Genomic DNA, 25465 nt, shown 5'->3' on the forward strand with positions numbered 1-25465 from the left:
GTAAGACACCCTGGTGCTCAAGGCTCCACTGTAGGAAAAGGCCCAACCCCTTCCATGGCCGACAGTGAGGGTGGGGATTTTTGCAGGGTTACCACAATTCACCATTTACACAGCACACAGAACGGATTCAGGAAGTAGTGGCTGTGTTACGGGAGGGCTCCACTTAACCCAAGTGGTGTGCACCCTAAGATCCAGACACGTGTTGGAAGGACAAAGGACCTGCAGTGTGTTTCGCATGGCTCTGAGGAGCAGTTCATCCTAAGGGAGGTGGAGAGCATTTGCAGGGCACAGGACCAGTGTGAAGGTAAGGCAATTCTGGGTGTGTTCTTCAGGGCCCCGCTTCTACATGCTGCCTTCCAAGGATGAGCGTTAGAACCTGGGCAGGGAGGCAAAAGAAAAATATATAAAAGGCATTGCACTGAGACCTCTGGGGGACCTGTGAGCCCAGAACTTCTTGCCTATGGGAACCAGGTAACAGGGAGGACATCAGAGAAACTCTTCAATGCCATGTGCATTGACACACTCGGGACAGCTTTGGTGGCTTTGGCACCTTTCTTACAGACAGTAACCAAAAGCAGCAGAAGAGGACAGAAAGTGCTGATGCCGGGCAGCAGCGAGTGTGTTTGGGAGCCCCGATGAGACACTCCCTTGTTACAATCCTTACATCCATCCAGGACCTGGGAGAGCTTGCGAGCATCTTAGGGTGAAATAGAGAACCAATAATTATTGGTCGTGTCCTAAAGGCAGAGAAATAATCAAATTCTAGTTCACCCTCAGTCTGGAAAACAGCAGCTGCATGCAGAAAGCGCTCTGAGAGTTAAGACAAGCAAGTATGATTATATTTTTTTTACAATAATGTTGCCCAATTATTTACTAGGTTTCATTTAATGTTTAATTCTCCTAAATTTTCTTTGGCCAAAGATTAGCAGGGTTTTTTCCCTTGTACCTTTCTATAAAGTATATAATTCCAGTTTACGTAATAAAATATGACACACGGGACCATATATCTTAACTTACTATTAACTGAATTAATATGAAATCCTGGTCTAATTTCCTAAATCTTATCAAGTTACCTATGACTATTTATCATATCTCTTATTCTATGAGAATTAAGTATCCTTCATAGTCTACAGTAAGAAAGCATTATCACAATTCATGGCAAAATCTGAATAAATTATGCTCACTGGCTAATCCTCCTTTGTCATTTATGTTGCCTCTTTCAGATAATTTAGTAGATTAGAACGAAGCTTTATTTTTACAAAACTGTTCTGCCCTTATCATGTTGCCAAAAATCCACCTGCTACAAAAATGCTTCATTATCTTATACTCATTTTTTCCTGACATTGTTTCTCCTTGCTATAATCTGCTAATTAGTGATAATTTCTTATTTTAAAAGAATACTGTACTGGTTGTACTCCATTTGCTACCAACTATATCCTTTATTTATCCTGTCCACCCTGCTAAGTGTATCCTTGGTGACTGACTCTTTTAAACTGTACCACCCCTGGGACTTCCCTGGTGACGCAGAGGTTAAGAATCCTCCTGCCAATTCAGGCAAAACCTAATACACAGTAATAATCATTGTTAATTGCATCTTTGACAATGATTAATCGGGTATCAAAGAGGTGTATACATTGGGAGAAATTATGATCAAAGAGAAACATAGGTCACAGATGTTTAATTAATGCTCAATTGTTTATGAGTTTAACTTTGGTTAAGCTAATTTTCCTTCTTCTAGACAACTTCCAATTCATCTCTACAAAGAGACCAGAATAATCACCTTCAAATACAAGATTTATTGTGTTCCTTTAATTGAGAGCCTACAGTGACTTCTACATTCACTCCACGAAGTTTTGCTATGAGAGAAAAGGAGCCATTATATTTTGTCTTGAATTAGATATGCCACCATATTTGACTTAGCTCATCTTACTGGAAGCACTTTGAGGGCAGATCCTACAGTCTTGTCTTACATCCTCTACAGAATCAAGCCAAGGGAATCACACATAGTTACAGCTGGAAAAACACTTGTTCTGGGTTGATATTTTTAGCCTTTACCACCAAGACTTTATCACCAAGACCTATCTGTACAGTCTCTAAACAGAAGACCTTCTTGCCTTCCGTTTTCATATTCACTAGGAATGTAAAGGGAAGAACTGAGAAGTAGCCATAGTCGGCTAGCAGCCAGCCCAGATAAATCATCTGTGGAGATATTGTTTCTTTCGAAAGATATAAACATAAGAGGAAGTCCTAGAGTTTGTAACAATTGTGCATAATAAAATTCCATGAAAATCTAGAAATCCAGATGCAGATCAGTAACATATTGGTTAAATAAGCTGTTATGTTCATGCAATGGACAAGTGTACAGACATTAAGAAGAACGAGATACTCTTTTCCATGAGATTCTCTTTTCACTGAACTCATCAGTGCTGCAAAGACAATGTTGCATAATAGTTTTTCTTTAACATTATATCAGGCATCTTCATCTTGTCCTGTATTTATTGCCAGTGTTACTAAAGGTTATCATTTACCTCTTTCTCTTTTAGATATATAATTTCTTCTTACTGTGGAAGCATTCATCAATCCCTATTTTACTATTTCTTTTAAATTAGAAATGAATATTGAGTTTTATAAAATATCTTTGGGGGCTATTTCAACTGATTGTATAGTTCTGTTCTCTTTTGACGTTGTTATATGGTAAATTATATTTTGTTATTTTATATTATGCTATTTATTATATATGGTATTATGTTTACTAATTACATTTATTATATTATAATTACATTATAATTAAGGTAGCATTTTGTTTCAGATAGACAAAACAACCAGTGGAATAGGAAGCATCTTAAAATTAGATGCAAGAGCGTAAGGGATTTGAGATTAAAATAAAATTGACATTTTGGATCAGTAGCCAAACTTATTCAACAAAAGTGGGAAAATATGGCTATCATTAATAAATTCTAGATATAGCAACTAGTTAAAAGTAAAAAAATCATGAAACTGTAAAAGTATCAGAAACCTGGGAGACTTGAAATAAATTATTCATAAGGAACACCTTTCTAAGATACAAAGAAAAAAGGATACATTTAATTATATAAGAATTAAAATTTTCCTCATGGCAAAATGCACTACAAAGGTCAGAAAGCAAGCAAAAGAAATTGGGAAATATATTTAGAAATAGATATGCTTTCTTTACAACTTTTGAGAGAAGCACATGTTTCTTTTTCCTTTAACCTGTTATGTGGGTATTAACCTATAATGTAAGTGCATGGTTCCTTTCCTTTAACCTGTAATGTGAGATTTCATCTGTATGGTAAGTGCATGGTTCCTTTCCTTTCATCTGTAATGTGAGTGTCAACATGGGGCACTGTTTCCAAACACAGACTTTGGATGTTCCTGTACTGGTCCCATCACTGACCATCCACAAAAACTTGCAAATGTTGCTTTACTTTCCTGGGGGTTAGAGTCCTAGCTAAGAAATGGAAGCAAAATAGAACCTTCCCCCAGGGATAATAGAAGGTTTAAAGGAGTAAATATGTAAATGACTTAGGACAGTGCCTAGTACAAGAGAGATCAATTTAAGTACTTAACAATTTTTTAAAGAGACAGATGAAAGAAATAAAATATGGTGATTTCAATCTATTGATATATATTCTTGACATTAAACTACCTTTTCATTCATTGGATGACCTAACTTGCTCATGCTTTTTCTTACTCTAGTGAACCTGAGTAGCTAATATCATAGCTTAAAATTTTTGCTTTTATATTTACAAGTAAATTTGACCTGTAAATTTCTTTTTCCTTACAGTCCTAATCTATTTTCAGTATTAGGATTATATAGACTTCCTAAGATGAATAAAGGAGCATTCTTCCTTTGCTACTCTCTAGAAGTTTTTCTTTATTAATACTGATGTTATCTGTTTAATAGAAGTTTGATAGAATTCCCCACCCAAACGTTCTGGGTGGGTCTGGTATTTTCTTGGTGAAAGATTGTAAACTATTGACTTAATTCCTTTACTGGTGAAAGAACTCCAGCTATATATTTCCTCTTGTGTCAGTTTTGGTAAACTTTAGGAGCTAGGAAATTGTCCACTTTACATAAATGTTCAAATTTACTGGCATTTCATATATTCTCTGTTTGTACTCTCTGCTATAACATTGTCCTGATTCTTTCTGTGTATTATTTACTTATGTTTTTGTTTTGCTTAATCAAAGTGTGTTTTTAAAATCTTTTCAAAGAATATTCTTTTGACTTACTAAATCACCTCAATTTTATACTTTTTTCTGTTTTATTAAGTTCTGCTCATATCTTTATTATCTATTTTTTCTATGTTCTCAGGGTTCATTGTTTTGCTCTTCTGATGTCAATTAAAACACTTGGTTATTAATTTTAATAAGTCTTTTTAGTTATAAATAGTTGAACTTTTTGAAGATGCCAGCTTAGTTGTAAGTATCTAAGGGTCAGCACCTCCACATTGTTGCTGGCCTAAGCCTTAGTGCACCCTATAGCAATGTATATATTGACATTTTTTCCCCTCGACTTTCTGTGTTTTGCTACTTCTCACTTTTCTTTGGAGAGAAGCCCTCTGAAATATCCTTTAGTTATTTTATAGCCAATAAGTCTTTAAAATATGTGTATTTTTTTAAGATAAATCTACTTATATAATTAGGCAGAAAATCTGATTTGCCATATTTTTAAAAACAGCATAATTTCACTCTTCTCCATGATTAATCTGCTGTTTTACACAACCTTTGAGTTTTTAGCTTTATCAATGACATGTACTTTAGAAATTTTTTAAAGAGCCTACCCACTCTTTTAAAACATCCTGTTCCTTGTTTCAGTTCTAGTTTTATGTCTATTTTCTGCCTTGCACCTGATAATTCCAACATTCAATGGATGGCCTTGGGAATCTAATTTTGGTATTGATTGTTTTTGCTGAGTCTCTCCCATTGTAGCTGATTTCTTCATTATTGTGTAAATTTAGATCATGAGCTCATGGTTAGCTAAACTTTATCTGTGGGAACGCTATAGGCCTGGGTTGAAGGTCTACCTCTCCAGAGAGTGTTTAGTTCTGTGTTTGGAATACCACCCATCTGGGAGCATTTTAAGGTAATTTCTTACCTTCTGTTTGCAAGACCGCAAATAAATTTGCAACCCAAACACTGTGAACACAGATCTGGGGTTCAGAATTCTCAAGATTTCCTACCTGTTTCCTACCCAGAGCAGACGCCAAGAGAATTTGGTCTTAGTCTCCCTTTGCCAGCAGATATTTTTTTTACTGGTACACCCTTTCATTAAAGGTGAACCTAGGTATAGATAGGTTTAGTTCTAACTTCCCATCTAGTAGGGATGGAGTCTTATCTCCTGCCTCCCATGTGGTCATGGCCATTTTAACAACAAGTCTCTGTGTCAGGTCAGGTGTGTCATTAAACTATGGCCTGTGTTCCAAATCCAGACAGCTGCCTATTTTTTATGGCCTATGAGCTATGAATAATGTTCACATTTTAACTGGTAATATTTTAAATGGTTACTTAAGTACCTAAATAATATCCTCAATTTTGCCTCTTTGGTCCACAAAGCCTAAAATATTTGCTATTTCGCTCCATAAAAACAGGATTGCCAGCTTCTGTTCTAAGCTATCAAGATCTTCAATCCACTCTTAACATAGCTATAACTCTTGCACATGTACCCCCCTTCTTTCAGGGGTCCTGGAAACTTCTACTGCACACTTCAAAAATCAGACATGCACTTAAAAATAAGTTGTTTACATTTAACCTAGCATACCGAACTCTTTTCTTTTAGGAGAGTTTTTCAAGTAATCTTGCCCACCATATTCTTCAGAGCTTCATTAATAATGGCAAAAAATTAAAACAACTTAACATTCAACAAACGGGAATTGTTCATAACAATTATAGAAGCACATACAGTAGAAAACTATAAACTGTTATTGAAACGGTGAGACGTAACTAGTTTTATTCTTCGAGAACTATGTTTATTTAGGTCTCTTGTTTAAATAAGTATATTTCTGTGTATGTATGTATATAATCATGTATTTATGTACACATACATTATTTATATGATATATTTATATAAATATGTGAAATACATACCTATGATTTATATTTGTCTACATACACAGGAATATAATTATATATATCATATATTTATATACATTGAACTGAAAAGTGGTAGTATACATATATATTGTGTATAAATGTGTGTATATGTGCATGTGTAGAAAAACAGGTTGAGAGATATGTAAGCATGATTTAGACAGGGTTGAAGATTTTAAAAGTAGTTATGTGTAGGTAGTGAGATTATGGCCCATTTGATTTAAAATATTGCGTATTTTTACATCAATTGTTATGAACAGATTCCTACGTAAATAAAATTATAAATAGTTATACATACTTGTATGTGTAGTGTATAATTAAAATATATATACTTTTATATAAGTATTATATTTATATTATATAATATACTTGTCATAATAATACATTATGTATTGTGTTATATAGAATACATTAAATATAATGTATTATATCAGATAATAATAATGATATATTTCTATATTATGATATAATTGTTTTATAATCAGTATTACATGATATATCATATTAATACTGTGAACATATTAAACATATATATATATATATACATTGCATTAGTCATATAGTTTGTGTACAATATATGCTATGCAAAAATACATGTTAATATAATACATAATTGTTATACATTAATATAAACAGTAATATATTACATTTGTACACCAATATAATATTTAATATTGGTATATGTATATTATATTTAATATATACATAGCTAATGCTCTTTAAAGCCTTCTGCTACAAGAAGTAGAATGAGACCAGGAGTATGGCCAAAGCAAATTCTAAAAATATTAGATTATTTATATTCACTTATATGTCATTTTCCTGGAATCTGCATCTGGCTGTTAGAGAGCACACACAGCAAAATCCAGATAAAGTGCCCAGGAGGACATGGGATCCTTTATTTACTGGGACCTCAAAGGAAACATAGTGCTATTCAGTCCCCCATCAAAGAGCTAAGAGCAAATCTTGAAGCACCCAGTAAAAGCCAATTCAAACAAAAAAGATTTTCCACTTAAACTTGAAAAAGTTAAGTTCCCAAGAGACCCCCTACATCAACCACCGAAGCTCATTTGGCAGTAAAAACCATAACATTCAGCGAACAACAAGAAATCTAAAACAATAGTTGTTTCAACAAAAAAAAATCCAGCAGCTAATCAGTGTCTTTCCTGTTTGAAAGAAGGCAGTGGGAAGTGGACAGAAGACCTGATAGGAAAGATAAAAAGAAGAGGAAAAGGAAAATAAAAGTTTCCAGTTTGACAATCAAGCTGTCTTCTGCATCCATTTCATCCCAAGACCACCAAGCCAGTGTGGAGGCTTTTTCCTCCTTTCCTTTTCGTGAGACTGATCACAACCAGCACAACCAGAGTCCGTTAAATTAAGAAATGCTGTTGCATACATGTGTGAATGAGCTGTGAGTAAAGTACTGGAGTAGAGGACACCTAACCTGAAACGTCCTCATGAATGTCCATGTGGCTGAGCAGGAAGTTAACCTGTCATAGATGCGCTAAATCAGAATAGTTGGGTTTTATTTTATTCACTTTTCCCTGGACTCTGTTGAATGACTGTCATCTACAAGTTCAGGCTCCTTTTTTGCTGACGATTAATGCACTGGGAGAGCTGAGAGAAAACTGAACGGTAGAGCTGTCTTTTTCTTGACCAGTTCACCTTACTTTCCCAAACTCAAAGTCTTTCCCTATTTCTTTCTCCTTTTTATTGTAGTAAAATGAACATAACATAAAATTCACCATTTTGATCATTTTACAATTCACTGTACAATTCAGTGGAATTTAGTACTGCCACAATGCTGTGCAACTGTCACCACTGCCTAGTTGCAAAACATTTTCATCACCCCAAAAGGAAACCTACACCCATTTTAAGCAGTCATTCCCTATTTCCCTTTCTTCCAAACCCCTGGCAACCACTAATGTATAATATTTTCCGTGTGTATGGATTTGCCACTGCTGGACATTTCGTATAAATGGAACCATACAATATGTGGCCTTTCGTGCCTGATTTCTTTCACTTAGTTGCATCCATGATGTAGCATGTATCAGTAATCCATTCACTTTTATGGCTGAATTCCCTGATCCTGTTTTCTTCATACTGTTTGAATACAAACTTTAAAATACGTTGAGGGTGAAGCTCTGTTTTAATGGCACATCTATTCGGCCAATTCATTTAAAGAAGGTGAAAATGGAGATATTGTTGTGAAATGATAATCGTTGAGAAGCCTCAGCTAATTTGATAATGAAAAGTTTGGGAAATGTTGCAAAAAATTATTTGCTTTATATTAAAAGCCTTTTAAACAAGGATTCAGGAGATTGTCTTTTTCTTGCAGGTAAGTTAAATGAGGCAGAAGAAACTAACTGCCCTTTAAAACAGATTTTGAAAGGATTTTATTTATTCTTAATAGACGAATGGGAGTACAGGTTGTTCATATCCAATATGGACTCCCTGTCCAAGCACTGTTTATCATTCTAGCCACCACTATCAAATTATATTTCTTGAGACTAATGCAGCTTAACTCCTGCATATTATTTTTTTTTTAATTTATTTTTTTATTTTTTTTAATGCTATTCTTGTCTGCTTACATTCTTTTTATGTATGTATGTATGTATGTATGTATGTATGTATGTATGTATGTATGGCTGTGTTGGGTCTTCGTTTCTGTGCGAGGGCTTTCTCTAGTTGTGGCAAGCGAGGGCCACTCTTCATCGCGGTGCGGGGGCCACTCTTCATCGCGGTGCGCGGGCCTCTCACTATCGCGGCCTCTCGTTGCCGAGCACAGGCTCCAGACGCGCAGGCTCAGTAATTGTGGCTCACGGGCCGAGTTGCTCCGCGGCATGTGGGATCTTCCCAGACCAGGGCTCGAACCCGCGTCCCCTGCATTGGCAGGCAGATTCTCAACCACTGCGCCACCAGGGAAGCCCTGCATATTACTTTTTAAAATTCATCTATCAAATCCATTAATACAGTATAAACAAGAGATGTTCATGTTTCAGTGCAGTTCAAATATCAGGTATAAAGACCCCTCAGTAAGAAAAGGAATCCTATATCTCTTGCCAGAATGTGGTCAGCTCTGGGGTGCTTTGCTAGCTGAAAGACACTTTTATTGTTAAGAGGATAGAGGTTGTTTAAGAGGGTTGAGAGGCAAAAAATTTTAAGTACTTGTTTGTGTTAAAAACAGTGCCAGGCTATCTCATACTCTAAGTCAAGGCTCACCATTTTACATATGTGAAAAGCGAAGTTAAAAGTGTTTTAGTAACTTACTAAAAGGCACGCAACCACTAAATTCAAGCAAGAATTCAATCCCAAATCTGTCACACTGAAGTTTGAGCTAATATTGAGATTAATAAAAATAGCACTAAATTAAAAGTTCAGAGATATTTTTTATTTCGTACTCTTTCACTAACCCTCTTTGGAGATAAATCATTTCATTTATATGGGCCTTAGTTTTCACAACTATAATAGTTGGAAGTTTGACTAGGTGACCTCTACGTAGTCTTCCAATTCTAAAATGTTCCATTAATTTGGCTTCTTACAATAATTGCCATTGCAATATATGCGTGCTGCCACCAAGTAGCAGTAGAAAGTACTAGTTCCTTTTTTAACCCTAGTGGGGAGTGCATTTTGACATCAGACTTATCCGTCAGTAGTACAGCTTGTTAATATAACTATAAAATAACAAAATAATCTGGTATTATTTCCTGTAAAGCAGAAGCTTTACATTGTGTCTATGAATCGTATCAGAATCACCTGTAGGTTTTTAAACGTAGAGGAAATCCAGAACCCATTGAATGAGGATTTTCAGAGATGGGACTTGGGCACCTGGATTTTGGGGCTCCCATCATTTGTATATTTTATTTTTTGCCTATGTACAACGTTTGTCACATCCTCTTGAATTTTAGCAATTTCTCTTTGTTTTAAAAGTTTAGAATATTCCATAATCTTCACCTACTTTTCATAAGGTGTTATCTGTTATGTTTATTCACTCTTGTGGTTAAAACTTCATTTTTTCTTTTTTTTGGGGGGGCCCTGCCTCATGGCTTGCAGGATCTTAGTTCCCTGACCAGGGATTGAACCCCAGGCGCCCAGCAGTGAAAGCGCCAAGTCCTAACCACTGGACCACCAGGGAATTCCCAAGACTTCTTTTTTAAATGACTTTTTTTCCCACTCTGATTCATTCCTGGGATCAGTTTCATGTGGGAACATTAAACCAACCTTGCATTACTAGAATAAAGCCACTTTGATTGTGATATATTACTGTTTTACATACCATGGATACAGTTTGTGCTTTTATTTACAAATTTTGCATGCATGTTCAAAAGAGAAACTGGCCTATGATTCTATTCTTGTAATATTCTTTTTACTTTTGATCTGAAGCTTATGTTGGCCTTATAAAAATTTTGAGCAATATATTATTTTCTGTTTCCTGGAAGGGTTTTATGTAAGATTACCAATATTTCTTCCCTAAATATTTGGAAGAATTTACTTGGAAGGCCGTTTATCCCTGGAAATCATTTTCTGTAAAGGTACTTAATGATACAAACAACTTTTTGAGTAGATATAGATTTTTTAGATATTTCTTTTCTTGGGTTAGTCTTGTTAGGTTGCGTGTTTTAAGAATTTGTAATTTTGGATGAATTTTCAAATTTATAAATATAAAATTATAATTTTAACAGCTTTATCAGGATGTACTTTACATACCATAATTTAACCCTTTAATGTATACAATTCAGTGGTTCTTAGTGTAACCACTAAAAGACGTGTGTAACCATCACAACCATCCAATTTTAGATTTCTGTCCCCCCACAAAGAAACCCATTACACATTAACAATGTTTTTTCATTCTCTCAACCCTCTCAGCTCTAGGTAACCACTAATCTCCTTTCTGTCTCTACAGATTTGCTATTATGGGCATTTCATATAAATGGGACCATACAATATGTGATCTTTTGAGAGTGGCTGCTTTTCTTTACAGAATGCTTTCATGGTTCATCCATGTTGTAACATGGTTCAATATTTCATTCCTTTTTGTAGCTGAATGCTATTCTATCGTACGGATATTCCACATTTTGTTTATTCATTTGTCAGATTGACATTTGAATTTTTTCCACCTTTTGTTTTTAGAAATATGCTTCTATGAACATTCACGTACAAGCTTTTGTGCAGACATAAGTTTCTATTTCTCTTAGGTATATATTTAGTAGTGGAGCTGCTGGGTCATAGGGTAACTCTATGTTTAACACTTGCAGGAACTGTCAAGCTGTTTTGTAAAATGGCCGCACATTTTGTAAAATGGCTCAGACTGTACTTTCTATCCAAAGGTATCCAAAGCCACTTTAGATGCAAAATGTTTAAAGTTGACCTTTGCTGCTGCCCAAATCGTAGCCACTGTGGGCAGTCTGCAAGATGGCATCTTAGGTTTCTCAGGAAGAAATTAGAATACACGAAGGGGGAAATAAGTGTACAATTACATAACGTAGATTTCATATTTAATTTTTGGGAAAAGCAATAATTAGGTGGCTTTTGGTTTTAACTGGAAATAGCCACTCATTGGGAAATAATTACTCGCTAATGGCCTTAGCGAGTCACTCTGGAGCTTCTCCTAGAACTAGAAAACCTAAGTTCTGCTCCCAGCAGAACCTGGAGCCGGTGCCCACTGCTGGCGAGGCAGCACAGAACAGGGGAGTCGTCGCTGGAGGGAGCGGAAGACAGTGCAGCCACTCTGGAAAGGAGTTGGCCAGCTCCCTAGAAAGCGAAACTACATTGCCCACTTTTCCCCAATGTCACCTCTTGTGAAAGTCAAGTCAGCGTCCCAGCAGGATCCTGACGTTGACACGACTGCCCCTGTCATCCGTTGCCCTGGGAAGGCCCCTGGCGGCTTTCGGTCTGGGGCTCTTCCCAGTCAGGCGAGCGTTTGTGTACAACTTGTGTGTGGACTTCAGTCTCCATTTCCCCGGGGTAAGTAAAAGTGCCCATGACTGCGGTTGCCGAGTCCTGCGACGGCTGCTTTTTAGGAAGTTTCGCAGTAGGGGAGCGCCTGGCCTGAACCCCGCGTGCCGGCCTCTGCCCATCTCTCTGCCGCCTCAACCCCAGGAGGGAAGGTCCACGTGGACCAGCGCTCCCTCTGCACCTGCTGTGCCCTCGGTCCTCAGGGTCACAGGGCTTCCCCAGAGCACGGGCGGCGTGCGCCCCTCCCTGCGTCCCACCACACCCCCGCCTCATCCGGGCCCCCCGCCCCCCGTGGCTTTGGTGGGAGGGTCTCAAGGAAGGACCCCCTCCTCCGAGCCTACTCCACCCTCAGTCCCCGCTTCCAGAGCTTCTGTCCCAACGCCAGGCCCGTGGGGCTCCCGCAGCAGCAGCGCTGGGACTGCCGGGTTTCTGCAGTTCAGTTCAGACTCCATCTACCCGGAGTCAGAGCCCGCAGGTCAGGGCTCGGCCCACGCCAGCCACAGGTCCACGTCGTCCTCTGCGCTTGTAGCCGACAGGCTGTGTCAGGAGTTCCCACGCCCCCAGCCCGAGTTCCGTTCGTTGGCTAGCACGGGCCCCCAGAACACAGGCCCCCAGTCCATGGACTAGAGCACCGGGCTATTAGAAAGGAACAGCCAGGTGGAAGGAGGAGGTGGGGAGGCGTGGGGCGGGGCGCGGGGCTTCCAGGCCTCCTGCAGGCACCCAGCCCGCAGCTCTCTGAACCCCGTGTTTACCGAGATTTTGTTCCACGAGCACGATTACAGCGGGGGCCGTGGGCAACGGATTCACGTTGCAACCCCTGGCCCTCTCCCCTCGCAGGAGGTGGGCAGGCACGGGGGCTGTAAGATGCAACCCGGCCTGTGGCTTTAGGTTTAGGAGCTGTGTGCCAGGACTGGGGGCCAAGACCCGACCCCTTTCTCCCGTAATTCACAGCGCAGCTACTGCTGGGCACGGAGGCTGGGGGACGATGGGAGGCTGAAGAGCATGGCGTCCGCCTTCACCCCCTCCCTCCTCTCTTGGCTGAGCCCTGCGGCCGCGCGGGTTCCCAGTGGGCCCCCCCCCCCCGGGGGGCCTGTCCCTTCAGGTCCTCCCAGCTGCCTGACACCCCTCTGCCCCCAGCGTGGACCCCAGAGCCCTCAGCTCTTCCCACTCCTGGTCCAGCAGGACGGGGTCCCTGCGGCACCCTGGACAGGCGGGCAATGGGCAGCCCGGCCCCTCCCGGGAGGCAGCCCCGTGGGGTGGGGAGGGGGGTGGGCACTGCGAGCCACCCATGGTCGAGCGCGTCACCTCGGTGCGCAGCGTGGGGCACCGTGGCTACACGCATCTTGATGGCCGGGATCAGACCCAGCTCTGCCACCAACTGGCTGGGTCCCCGGAGGCCGGTCACTGGACCCCATTGTCCCTGTTCACCCTCTGCAACGTGCGTGACCCGAGGACCCCCTCACAGGTGGTCATGAGGGCTGACTGAGTCGGTTTGTGTGGAGGACAGAGAACAGTGAGGCCAGCAGATGAGGAAAGAGCTTGTCACTCATGGTTCTGGGCAGGGGCACGCCTCGTCACCTAGGGCCTCCCAGGAGCACAAGGGTTCGGCAGGAATGAGGGGAGGGGTGGCTGGGGACTGGAGCCTGAGGTGTGGGTCCCCGGGAAGGAGCAGGCTCAGGATTGGCTAGAATGAGCCCGGGGCTCCGGGCCTCTCCGGGGTGATGAGGGCAGGGGGACGGTGGCCCCGAGTGTGGGAGCCCCATACAGAAGGGGCTGGGGTGCAGCCCTGCGCTGGCTGGTTTGAGTCAGAAAGTGACAGAGGCGGTTAACGCGGGTACCAGGCCCGACCCAGGGCTCAGCGACAGTTCTTGTTCCTCAACACAAACGCTGTCCCGCTTCGGCCGGTGCTGTGCCTTGCGGTGGAGGAAACCGGGACTCAGAGGACTGTGGGACTCCGGCATCCAGGGTGGGGCCCAGGCACGTGGGCCCCGAAGTCCTCCGGAGCGGCAGGCACATGGAGCTTCGAGGCTGGGGGAGGTGAGGGTGTGGACAGTGGGGCTGCGCAGACTGCCTTGACACTTGAGAACCACTGGCCCGAGGGACCACGGGGACGCCCGTGGAGGGGGGCGCCCAGGAGAGGCGGCCTGCTGGCGCGGGGCGGGGTCCTGAGTGCCGCCCCGCCCTCTCAGGGCGCCCTGTGCTCCTGCCCAGTCGTGGCCGGTGGGGCCGTGAGGCTGCAGGGAGGCCAGGGCCCGGCACGGTGCCTGCTGCCCGCAGAGGCCCGGCGTCCCTCGGGCTGCTTCTGAGCCAGGCGTGCCCAACGAGCCCTTGCGCCTGGCAGAGCCAGCGGGCACGCTCCCCCAGCGCCCCTCCTGTCCTCGGACAAGCACGTCTGCTCAGCCCGGGAGCGGGGCCGGACACGCTGAGTCCTGGGCTGGGCAGGGGGCGCAGCCTGGGCAGGTCCTCGAGGCGCCCCGCCTGCTGCTGGCCCGGCAGGGGCCCCAGGGAACGGGCACCTTCCTCTGCGCCCCACGTCGCTCCCTCCCCCAGGCTGGTCCATTTCTACCTGTTTCTGCAAACCAGATAGACCCTGAAGGGACAGAAACTTACCTCCGCTGAAACGGCTGAAGCTTAGGCTGCCACCTTGGGGTAACTCCTGAGGAGAGTCCTAACAGTTAGGACCTGAGGCCCTTTCTTTCCCGTCTCCCTCCTCTCGTCAGCCTCATCCGCCTCTTCTCCTTGAACCCCCCGCCCCCGATTTTACGGCTGTCTTCTTCCTTCAGAAAATCAAGAGCATCAAGAAGAAGCTGAGGACTTCCCTGTTAGCGCAGCGGTTAAGAATCCGCCTGCCGGGCTTCCCTGGTGGTGCAGTGGTTAAGAATCTGCCTGCCAATGCAGGGGACACGGGTTCGAGCCCTGGTCTGGGAAGATCCCACATGCCGCGGAGCAGCTGGGCCCGTGAGCCACAATTACTGAGCCTGCGCGTCTGGAGCCTGCGCTCCGTATTAAGAGAGGCCGCGATAGTGAGAGGCCCGCGCACCGCGATGAAGAATGGCCCCCACTTGCCGCAACTAGAGAAAGCCCTCGCACAGAAGACAGGAGACATGGGTTTGAGCCCTGGTCCGGGAAGATCCCATATGCCACGGAGCAGCTAAGCCCGTGCACCACAACTATTGATCCACCGCTCTAGAGCCCGTGAGCCACAATTACTGAGCCTGTCTGACGTAACTGCTGAAGCCCGTGCACCTAGAGCCCATGCTCCGCAACAAGAGAAGCCACTACAATGAGAAACCTGCTCACCGCAACGAAGAGTGTCCCCCGCTCGCCGCAACTGGAGAAAGCCCGTGTGCAGCAACGAAGACCCAATGCAGCCACAAATAATTTAATTAATAAATTAATTTTTTAATTTTTAAAAAATAAAAAAAAAGCTGAGTCTCCTGTGCATCGACTTCAACAAGAACCTGAACGGGGACGTGACCTTCCTGCCATTCACGCGCGAGGTGCTGGGTGCGTGCGGGCCCCGCGGGGTGGTCGAGAGGCGTCCGTGTGCCCTGCCCCCGGGAGGGCCTTCTTCTCCTGAGGCGCTCAGAGTGTTTGGGTCCCAAGGTTCTGGATCCTTCCTAGGGGAAGGTGGTGGTCTGTCTACCGAGATTCTGCCCCAAAGGAGGTTGTCCCTTGAGACCCCGCCCCACCCCTGCTCTCTGTGATGTTTCTTTAATCTCACAGGGTCCTCCTGCACCTGACCTGGCGTGGGGTCGTGAAGGGCTGGGGCCTGGGCGGCTTTTTCAGCTTCTGCCCTCTTCTCCGAATGCTTTATTTTGAAAACTTCACACCTGTAGGGAAGTGGCAAGAATAGTACCAGGGAGACCCCGTGTGCTCCCCGGGCCCGGCCTCCCTACATGGATGCCATGTGTGCTTTTCCTGCGCTGGGGCCTCTGGACGCATCGCCAGGAGCAAGGGCGCCTCCTGAGTCCCCGGGTGCAGGCCCCCCTCGGGAAGCAGAGCGTGGAGCTGTCCCCCAGCCGTCCCAATGGCGGTCTTCTTTTAAAAATTAATTAATTAATTAATTTTTGGCTGCGTTGGGTCTTCGTTGCTGCACGCGGGCTTTCTCTAGTTGCGGCGAGCGGGGGCCCCTCTTCATTGTGGGCACATGCCTCTCATTACTGTGCCTTCTTTCGTTTCGGAGCACGGGCTCTAGACGTGCCGGGTTCTGTAGTTGTGGCACGGGGGCTCAGTAGTTGTGGCTCCCAGGATCTAGAGCGCAGGCTCAGTAGTTGTGGCCCACGGGCTTGGTTGATCTGCGGCACGTGGGATCTTCCCAGACCAGGGCTCGAACCCGCGTCCCCTGCATTGGCAGGCGGATTCTTTTTATTTTTCTTTTGGAACCAAAACTTTAATCCCAAGGATTGTCACAAAACATATTACAAATGACAGCATGAAAAAAAAATTGCACAGTAACTCAAAGTTCAGCTCTACAATATACTCTTAATCTGGCAGGACATTGGTGTCTTAAATACTCTCAAATTCCCAAGTAATATTACAAAGAGCTTTGTATTCATGTACAGCAATCACACAGGGGACTTATGACCTAAATCAAAGGTAAACTAACTTCCTTGAAACTTCTTAGATTCTAAATTCACTGGACAACCTCTTGTCCGGTGTGAAGATTAGTGGAATTTTTAAACCTCTAATCTAGGGTAAGGGTGCAGCTTTCATTTTTACCTGCTGCCTTGTGTTCACAGCACCTTTTAAAGACTGCTTGCTTAACTACAGCTGCATACCATATCCCAGCTACAGAAAGCCTTTTCAATGTTTGCCAGTGTGTTTCCATAATAGTAAACATCACACTTTAGCTGGGCAGGAGTCAGAGTTTTATTATCAGTCTAGGCAAGACCAAAAACTCAAAGCAAATTCAATTTTGCTTAAGGGAACATTGTAAGGTAACAATTCTTCGTATTACATGCCTCATATGACCCATTTCAAACCATAGAGAATGACACCTTTATGTGTCACTGTCCCAAGAGACAAACAAATGTGAACAGCTAAAACATTTAAAAAGTGCACCAAGCTTCAGAAGTCTCAAACAAAACTTGAATTTTCTGTACATACTCCTGCCAAATGAAGTTATTGCCTGTACACCACTCCTCTTGCAAAGTGGTCTTCTATTTCCTTTCATTTGACCTAGATCGGCTAGGAGACCTAGAGAAAGATCGGGACGGCTTGTGATTTCTCTCCTGGGACAGTCATCTCTCTCTTCTCCTATATCTAGAAAGGGACCTGCTCTGGCTGACGGAGAAGGCTCTCCATCTTGGAGATGTGTGGGAGGTGGAAGACTCCTCCTCCGATAATCATCTCGAGGGCGACGACCCCAAGAAGGAGGCGGTCACGATTTCGACTTCTCTTTTCCCCATTCGACAGGTCCACTCTTACTCGGCAGCCACATAGTGTTCTCCCATCTAGTTCTCAGACAGCATCGGCTGCATCTCGGGGATCTTCACATTCAACAAGAGCGAAGCCGGGAGGGTTTTTAGCAACCCACACACTTCAGAGTGGTCCATAATAGCCTAAAGCTCGTTCCAATTCAGTCCTGTTACCACTGTTTCCAAGATTCCCTACATAAACTTTACAGTCCAACGGACAGGAATCACGATGCAAGACCCTCGTGGCTCCTAGGTTTCACGGGCCACAGGGTGGTCCCGGGCCTCTAGAATCTGGCAGCTGAATCTGCTCGCACAAGCTGTCCTGTGGGGATGCTTTTCCCCCTATGTGTCCAGCCCGGGGCCCTACTGGCTTGGCCCGGCCTCCCGGGTGAGAGGGTGAACCCCAGCTCCCTGTAGCAGACACTCAGAGCCCTGGTGACCGGACTCACGGCTGACAGGGCTGGAGCGGTGGCTGGACATGTGTGGCCAGCCTGGTGGTGTTTGGCCCCGTCTGCAGTTCCAGTTCCAGCTGAGAAAGAGCCTCCCTGTGTTATTTTCTCCTGGTTGTGTAAGGATCCCCGGTGTCATTTGACAGAAATGTAGATGGTGTGTTCTTTCTTTCTTTTCTCCCTGCTTCCTCTCCTCTCTCTCTGTCTCTGTCTCTCTCTCTCTGTCCCTCTCCCTCTCTGCCTCTCCTTCTCTCCTGCTCCCACTCCTTCCTGAGAGAGGATAGACAGAGTGTGAGAGAGGGAGACTCAGAGGGAGAGGGAGGGAGAGGGAGGGAGGGAGAGGGAGAGAGGGAGAGGCAAGAGGGAGAGGAAAGAGGGAGAGGGAAGAGGGAAAGGAAAGAGGGAGAGGAAGAGAGGGAGAGGGAGGGAGGGAGAGGAGAGGGAGGGAGGGAGAGGAGAGGGAGAGAGGGAGAGGGAGGGAGGTCTCCCTCTCCCTCTCTCCTCCTTCTCTCCCTCTCTCCCTCACCCTCTCTCTCTCTCCCTCCCTCCATCACCCTCCCTCATTCTCCCTCTCCCTCCCTCCATCACCCTCCCTCTCTCCCCCCTCTCCCTCTCCCTCCTGGACGTGTCTGGAAGCCGGGCGTCAAGGCTCCCCCTTGTTGCACTAATGCAATCCCTTCCTGGGGAGCTTTCCTGCTTACAAAACGGTTCTTGAAAACGCAGCCATTAATAAAAAGGCTCCACTCCTGGTCTCTGCCTGCGGTCCCTTCCACCACAGGAGCGGCATGGGGGCCGTCACACTGGGGGGAGTTCTGACCTTGGTCGGGGATCAGCCCTGTGGCCGTTGCAGGCTGCTCTCTGCTGGTGTAGCGTCTGGGTCACTGGGAGACGGCTGAGCTGTGGGGTGAGTTCAGACGGGGATGGCTCCCCCCACCCTGGCCGGGCCGGCTCTCCAGTGAGGGGGTGTCAGTTTCCTGCCGGCCTCTCGCCCAGCACTGTTTGGCATGTCGGGGGCTGTGATTGGCTACAGCTGGTTCTGGCGGTGGGCACAGCTGCGGGAAGCCCGGCTGTGGCTGTCCCTGTCCCCGTGTCCTGTCCTCCTGTTCAAGGCCGGCCGGCTGGCTCCCTCTGGTCATCGGCAGCTGGTGAAGTCTGGACCACAGCAAGGGGCCGCCTTCCTGGGCCCTAGCAATTCTCCCAAAAGGCCTTAGGGATGTGTTTTGGTGGCAGTAGGAATTCAGAGAGGGTGCTACCCCACTGGAGCGCTAGGGTGGGTCTGGACCGTCCCGTGTGTCCTTCCCTGGCCTTTGAGCTCCTCGGGAGCCCTGCCTCCGGCCCTTGGCCCCCACAAAGGACGCCAGGGAGCGGAGCGAGGGCGCGGGCAGCGCCCCGACCTTCTCCCCGGGGCCCAGGCGGGCAGGCTGTGCCACGTTCTGTCCTCCCCTCAGCCTGCCCGCCCGTTCTCACCCGCCCTGGGCCAGTCGGCTGTGGACCAGGCTGTGGTGTCTGCCCTTCTGCAGACCCGGCTCAGCTCCCTGCACCCTGTGTTCTGGGCTGGTCGCAGGCCCAGAGCCGGTGGGCAGGCACCCTGTGGCCGGGAGGGCTGTTCCTGCGAATTCCCTGGGGCACGAAAAGGAGCACAGCCGGCCTTCCATCCGGCACTTCTCGATGGACATGGAAGGGGCGTGTCGGGGCCTGGGGGCTGCTCATCTTCCCGTGCACCGAGCCCCCCGATGGTCCCCGTGCAAAATCCAGGTGTGGCGTTGGCACCCCACCCGTGTGCCGGGGAGTCTGTGGCGGGCGCCACAGGCCTCGGGCTGGTGGGCCACAGGGTTCCCAAGCGGCAGGTCAGGACTGAGAGGGTGAGGCCTTTCCCCGGGTCCAGGGCCCAGACTGACGCCGGCTGGAGGCCCCTCCGCTCACCGCCCACACCCCCCAGCCCCTGCCCTCACGTGAGCCCCCAGGGCTGAGCTCAGGTGTTGGATGCCCAGGCTCCCCGGCAGCCCAGCCCGTTCCCAGTCCTCCGTGGTCACTGAAGGACTTGGAAGCAGGTTGCCCCAGAGACTGCTGTTCCCCGAGCCCTGGGCAGGGGGCAGGGAGGATGGGCACAGGGCCCTGCAGGGGTGTGGGCGCCGGGGCAGCCGGAGCAGCTCCACACAGTAAGTAAGAGCATCTCACCAAAAACAGTGCGTTTCTCCAGCCGCCCCGGGACCTGAGCTCAGGTCCTGGGGCAGGAAGGGGCAGCAGTGCAGCTGTTAGCTGTCACTGGGGGTCGACTGTGGCCCGGTGCCACCTCTTAGATCCTCCCCCGTCCCCTTCCGGGGTTGTGACCGGACCCCTGCCAATCGGGTTCTCACTCCTTCCCATCCCCTACGCCGGCTCCATGAAGGTGGAAGGAACACATTTTTTAAAAGGTTAGAGCTCGGGCTTCCCTGGTGGTGCAGTGGTTAAGAATCCGCCTCCCAATGCAGGGGACAAGGATTCAAGCTCTGGTCTGGGAAGTTCTCACACACTGCGGAGTAACGAAGCCCGTGCGCCAAAACTACTGAGCCTGCGCTCTAGAGCCCGCGAGCCACAACTACGGATGCCCGCATGCCTAGAGCCCGTGCTCCGCAACAAGCGAAGCCACCGCAATGAGAAGCCCACGCACCGCAAGCAATGAGAAGCCCACGTACCGCAACCAAGAGTAGCCCCCGCTCGCCGCAACTGGAGAAAGCACGCATGCAGCAAGGAAGAGCCAATGCAGCCAAAAATAAATTAAATAAATAAATTAAATAAATAAATAAATTTTAAAAAATCATATTAAAAACCTATTAATGAGATTTTAAAAAATAGTCAGTTAGCTGCTTAGTTAATTGTGCCGGGTCTTAGTTGCCACAGGCCGGCTCCTTAGTTGTGGTAATGAGATATTTTATATTCTTTTTTGTTCCTGAACAAAGGCCTCAGAATCCAGTATCTATTTGATAACGCTCACAGCATAGCTCAGCACGGAATAGCCACATTGTTTTTCTTTGGCTGCTATGTACCAAACAGCCTTTTGTACTGTTTTACCAAATGCATGTATTTAATACCTGTTTTAAAAAACATAGTGAGATCTCAAAACTTTCAATTCACTAAAGTAAGATTCTCTCTGTAGTACTACTTATTTGACCAACAAACACTACCTGATAACACCGGTTGGTGCACTGAGCCTTACTCTAGCATATCGGGATAAACCCTGTTGCGACAAGTGTTCATCCTCCAAGTCCCCAAGGCCTCTCACACACTGCCAGTGAAACTGCTTCCCGCTTGGGAAAGAGTGTCCCAGTTCGTTTCTTCAGAAGCTTGAAGGCTATGTAAGCCCTCCAAAAGGTTAGAGGGCAAAGAACAACTCTAAAACTGGCACATTTGTTTAAAAAAAAACACTTGTCAATATTACGAGAGCCAGCTTGCTTTCCCCTGTGACACATTTTCTTAGGAGGCAAGGGATGTGGCCATGTGATTTGGACAAGCTGTTTCCCTCTGTCTCAGTGTCCCACCTGTGAGTGGGTAGTCTGACTCAACTTAATTACAGACATCTGAATAAGGATCATGAACAGTGGCATCTAATTTCCAAAATAGAAACAGGAGAATGAGTATGTCTTTTACAACAGGACGTCAAGTCTACCTCAATGATATTGCTAGCCTTGAGTCCAGTGCTTCTCGCTCAGTGCAATTGTGCCCCCCAGGGGACATCTGGGAAAGTCTGAAGGTGATTTTGGTTGTCACAACTGGGAGGAGAGAGAGGGAATGTTACGGGCATCTAGTGAGTAGAGGTCGGGACCTTGCTAAACACTCTACGATGCACAGGACTCACACCCACAGCAAAGGTTTATCTGGCCCCAAAAGTCAATGCCTTGGTTGAGAAACCCTGCCTTAGAGCAAACCACGGATACTCATCTTTAGCAGGTAACAGGGCATTTACTACCCACCTGTAAACCTACAGACTTCCTGACTTACACAGCTAATCCTGTGGCAGGAAAGAAATAGATAGCGTGTGACCATCTGGTAGTATCTAGGTTTGCCCCTCAAGTCACACGGGACAGTGCTAGAGACTGACATTTTCTATATTGGAGGCCTTTGGCAAGCCACCAGTTTTCTAACCTAAAAAGTCTAAGCAGCATTATTACAATACACATAATAACACGACAACTCTGCTTTTATAGAGAGATTAGATGTGGGAAAGGAGCTTATCTGACATCAGAAGGAAATGCTTTAAACGCATCACATCTGCTGGTTTGACTGTCAAATCTTGACAGCTGGAGAGGTAGGAAGGTAGACAGGAGAGAACGCACCAAAGTTACGGGCCTGCTGAGTCCTCGGGTCTAACCATAATACACTTCGTACTGCCCTGGGTCCAGGGATATGTTCTAACACCCTCTCAGTCACTTACGGTCCATAGACAGACCAAGTGTAAATTCACAATTACCAGCAAGTGTACCAAAATAAGGCAGAGTTAAGAAACTGAAACGCGAGCCCTACCTGGTCTTTGTCTTCTTCATCGACAGAATCACCTGATTTTGCTTCTTCAGGGTCTTCCTCAGGTTTCTGTTTGGCAGGGCTGTCACACACAGTAAGGCCACTGTTAGCTCAGCCAGACCCTAGACTTGCAGTGGGCACAAAACAACTTATATTCCTCCCTACCAAGAGTACCCTCTGTTTGGAAAGATTCAGGGCATGGACACCCTCTTCCCTCCAAGGAGAAGCCCTTTTTGCCGGACATTAAAACAAGCTTCGAGCTTAATGTTTCTTTGGATGACAGGTTTAGAATACCACCATTTTGCAAACCGTAAGAAATAATGGATCTAGACTTTGATCAACGGCTGCTAGAATCACTGAAGAGACATTACATGCCTCTGATGGACAGCCCCATACTGTCAATGCAGTCGCACAAAATAAAGCTGGAATCTGATCAGGACTCTAGACCTAACTACCAGTTTACAGAAAACTGGAGACAAGGGAACACATTAATCACCAAAACGATGCAGTCAGCCAGACCTAGAAGCTATTAGACAAAAGACCTATTTTCTTTAAATAAATGGCAAGAAAATAAGGAATCTATCACTTGAAAGGCTTAAGGAACAAATCACCCAAACTCTGTTACACAAGGGGAGGTATGAACACTGCTATGTATTTGTTAGTAAGGAACTGTTACACTTTATAAGGCATGTTTTGTCTTCTTCAAAAGACTGTTTGCTAGATGTTAGCAATTATAGCAAAATATGAATAAAACACTTGTCAGAGAAAGAGACCTTGTCATCTAGAAATATTGTATTTGTGGATAAGATGACATGTCCGATTTGTTTCAAAGTAATCCAATTGGGGGGACGTGGATGTGTATGGAGTTGTAATCCATTTGGAATAATCTTCACTTGGAGCATATGGGGGTATAGATGAAACAACAGCCAGGAGCTGTTAACTGTTGATACTGGGTGATAGGTACACAGGGGTTCATTTTACTATCCTTGGTATTTTGTGTATGTACATTTGAAGTTTCCTATGCTAAGAGTAAAAATGGATGAGGTCTTCAGAAATGCTGTTCATGAATGTCTAAAAACAGAATATCAAAAGGAAAACCTAAGCAATGTGGAAGTCAGAATTACTAAGTTACATCCTACTAATTCTATATGTGTTTTACCAAAAACAGTTGGCCCCTAAAATGGGGGCTGTCCATTCACTATATACTGACCCCCTTGTGAAATGAGATGTGATGGTGGTCTGCCTGGTAGTTTGCCTTGTAATCCTGGGGCTACATGAGACTTCAGCTGCTTACAGAAAAGAAACAAAAAAGCCACTATGAATAAAGAGTTCACAGCCAAGGTACAGTTCTTCAGCATTAGCAAGCTGGTGCAGAGACCAGGTTCTGAGGATTAAGTATCCTTCTCTTCTGATTCTAAGCAACCACCGTCTTCATAAAGTCATCAAATTAGCACCTGCCAGTTTGCTAGGCCATTTTAACACAAGCTCTTGTATGAAGGGCCCAACCCTGAGACGGAAAAGGAAACAGAGCCTCTGCTTATTTCGTCAAACGATGAAGTGGCCAAGCACCTGACCTAAGCTCAAGTCCCAGGTTCTTATTTTTAAAAATTCCAGAAGAGTTACTCTGACTACAAGCGGGGAAGGAGTCTAAGAATAAATGTTTAGCTTAAACAGGCATGTAACTTACAAGTCATAAATATCAGCAGCTCCTGTTTTCTTATACCTCATAAATTCAACCACATTTGGGGATCTAATGCTCTATAACTTGGTCGAAGACAAAAATTTAAAGTATATATCTAAGCTAGTTAGAAGTATACACAAGAGGGAATTCCACGGCGGTCCAGTGGTTAAGACTCGGCACTCTCACTGCCGAGGGCCCGGGTCTGATCCCTGGTTGGAGAACTAAGATCATACAAGCCGAGCAACACAGCCACCCCCCACCCCCCACCCCCAAAAAAATAAAAGAAAAAAAAAGATACACAAAAAACAAGTACTGCCGGTGGAGGGGTTGTGTGGGGGGGAACAGACAGACCCTATGGCACCAAGTCTGTCCTCCCCTTAGGCGGTACCAGACTCCAACGAGGTCAAACGAGTCAAGTGCTCTTACATTTTGTTTCTCCATCGGACTTGCTTCTCCTGGGCATGCAAAGTTTGGAAACAGGTTTGGCGGACTTCTTTTTCTCTGCTATTTCCACTCTGCGCTCCTCACCACTTGTCTGGCTCCCGTTTTCTAGACATCCATTCACTTCCCGACTGAAAGCATGAGCTCCGTTCTCCAAGGACAAATCTGTATTTAAAAGGGATTTGACTTTAGCCAGGTAGCCCTCCTACAGCAGGAAAGGATAATTTAAGTAGCAGTGAATGTAAACAAGTGGCCATGAGAGAATAAGGAAACACATGCGCTTCCTTTATAACTATCAGGTAACAGGGAGAGGTGGGATTATCCTGCCACCCTAGTCACAGACAAGTTACATGGGAGGAAACGTTTTCTAGCCGCCGGGATGCTGACGACTTAACCTCTGATAATTCTTCTTTATGTCATTTGGTTTCCAAGTCACATAACTGATTCTTTATTTCTGTCTGCAGAAATTCAGGCAAGAGATTCCATTTCTCCTTCACGCATTCCTAAGGGAAGGATATAGGTTTAGAAGTCTCCACATTCCCAAGCTATGAACCAATGGACTAATACACAAATAGTTACACTGCCTGGTCTCATAACAATGACTGACTGGCAGGCAATGCTGAGTCGGCCAAAAAGAAAACTAAATATTCACAAGACATGTTCCTGTTGTTTTCGTTAAGATCATATCACACCATCTCCAGAGTGGTGAAAAATGGAAAGATTAAAGGTGAAACAGACACATAATAGCGTACTAGAACAAACCTGATTTTGAAAAACAGTGTGACCAGGACAAATTATAATCCAGACTTGACGGTACAGAACCCAGACTGGGAAACTCGATGAGTTACCAAGAGCTAACCAATAATAGCCTATTAGTCCAGCATGTTAGACAAAAACATCCACGTTATCCTCAA

General features: G+C 45.4%; 1 long non-coding RNA gene and 1 pseudogene across 1 annotated transcript; both read right to left on the reverse strand.

Annotated features, from left to right (window-relative positions):
* On the reverse strand, window positions 1-24733 carry LOC137763680 (uncharacterized). Its single transcript, XR_011073836.1, has 3 exons — window positions 24537-24733; window positions 22433-22511; window positions 1-376 (listed from the first exon to the last, which is right to left on the reverse strand). It is a non-coding gene; the product is annotated as an uncharacterized lncRNA (long non-coding RNA).
* Window positions 17042-19068, reverse strand: LOC137764436 (serine/arginine-rich splicing factor 3 pseudogene; annotated as a pseudogene).
* Window positions 24734-25465: the final 732 nt, after the last annotated feature.

Source organism: Eschrichtius robustus, chromosome 4 (assembly GCF_028021215.1).
Source record: "Eschrichtius robustus isolate mEscRob2 chromosome 4, mEscRob2.pri, whole genome shotgun sequence".
In the NCBI taxonomy this organism is placed as follows: domain Eukaryota; kingdom Metazoa; phylum Chordata; class Mammalia; order Artiodactyla; family Eschrichtiidae; genus Eschrichtius; species Eschrichtius robustus.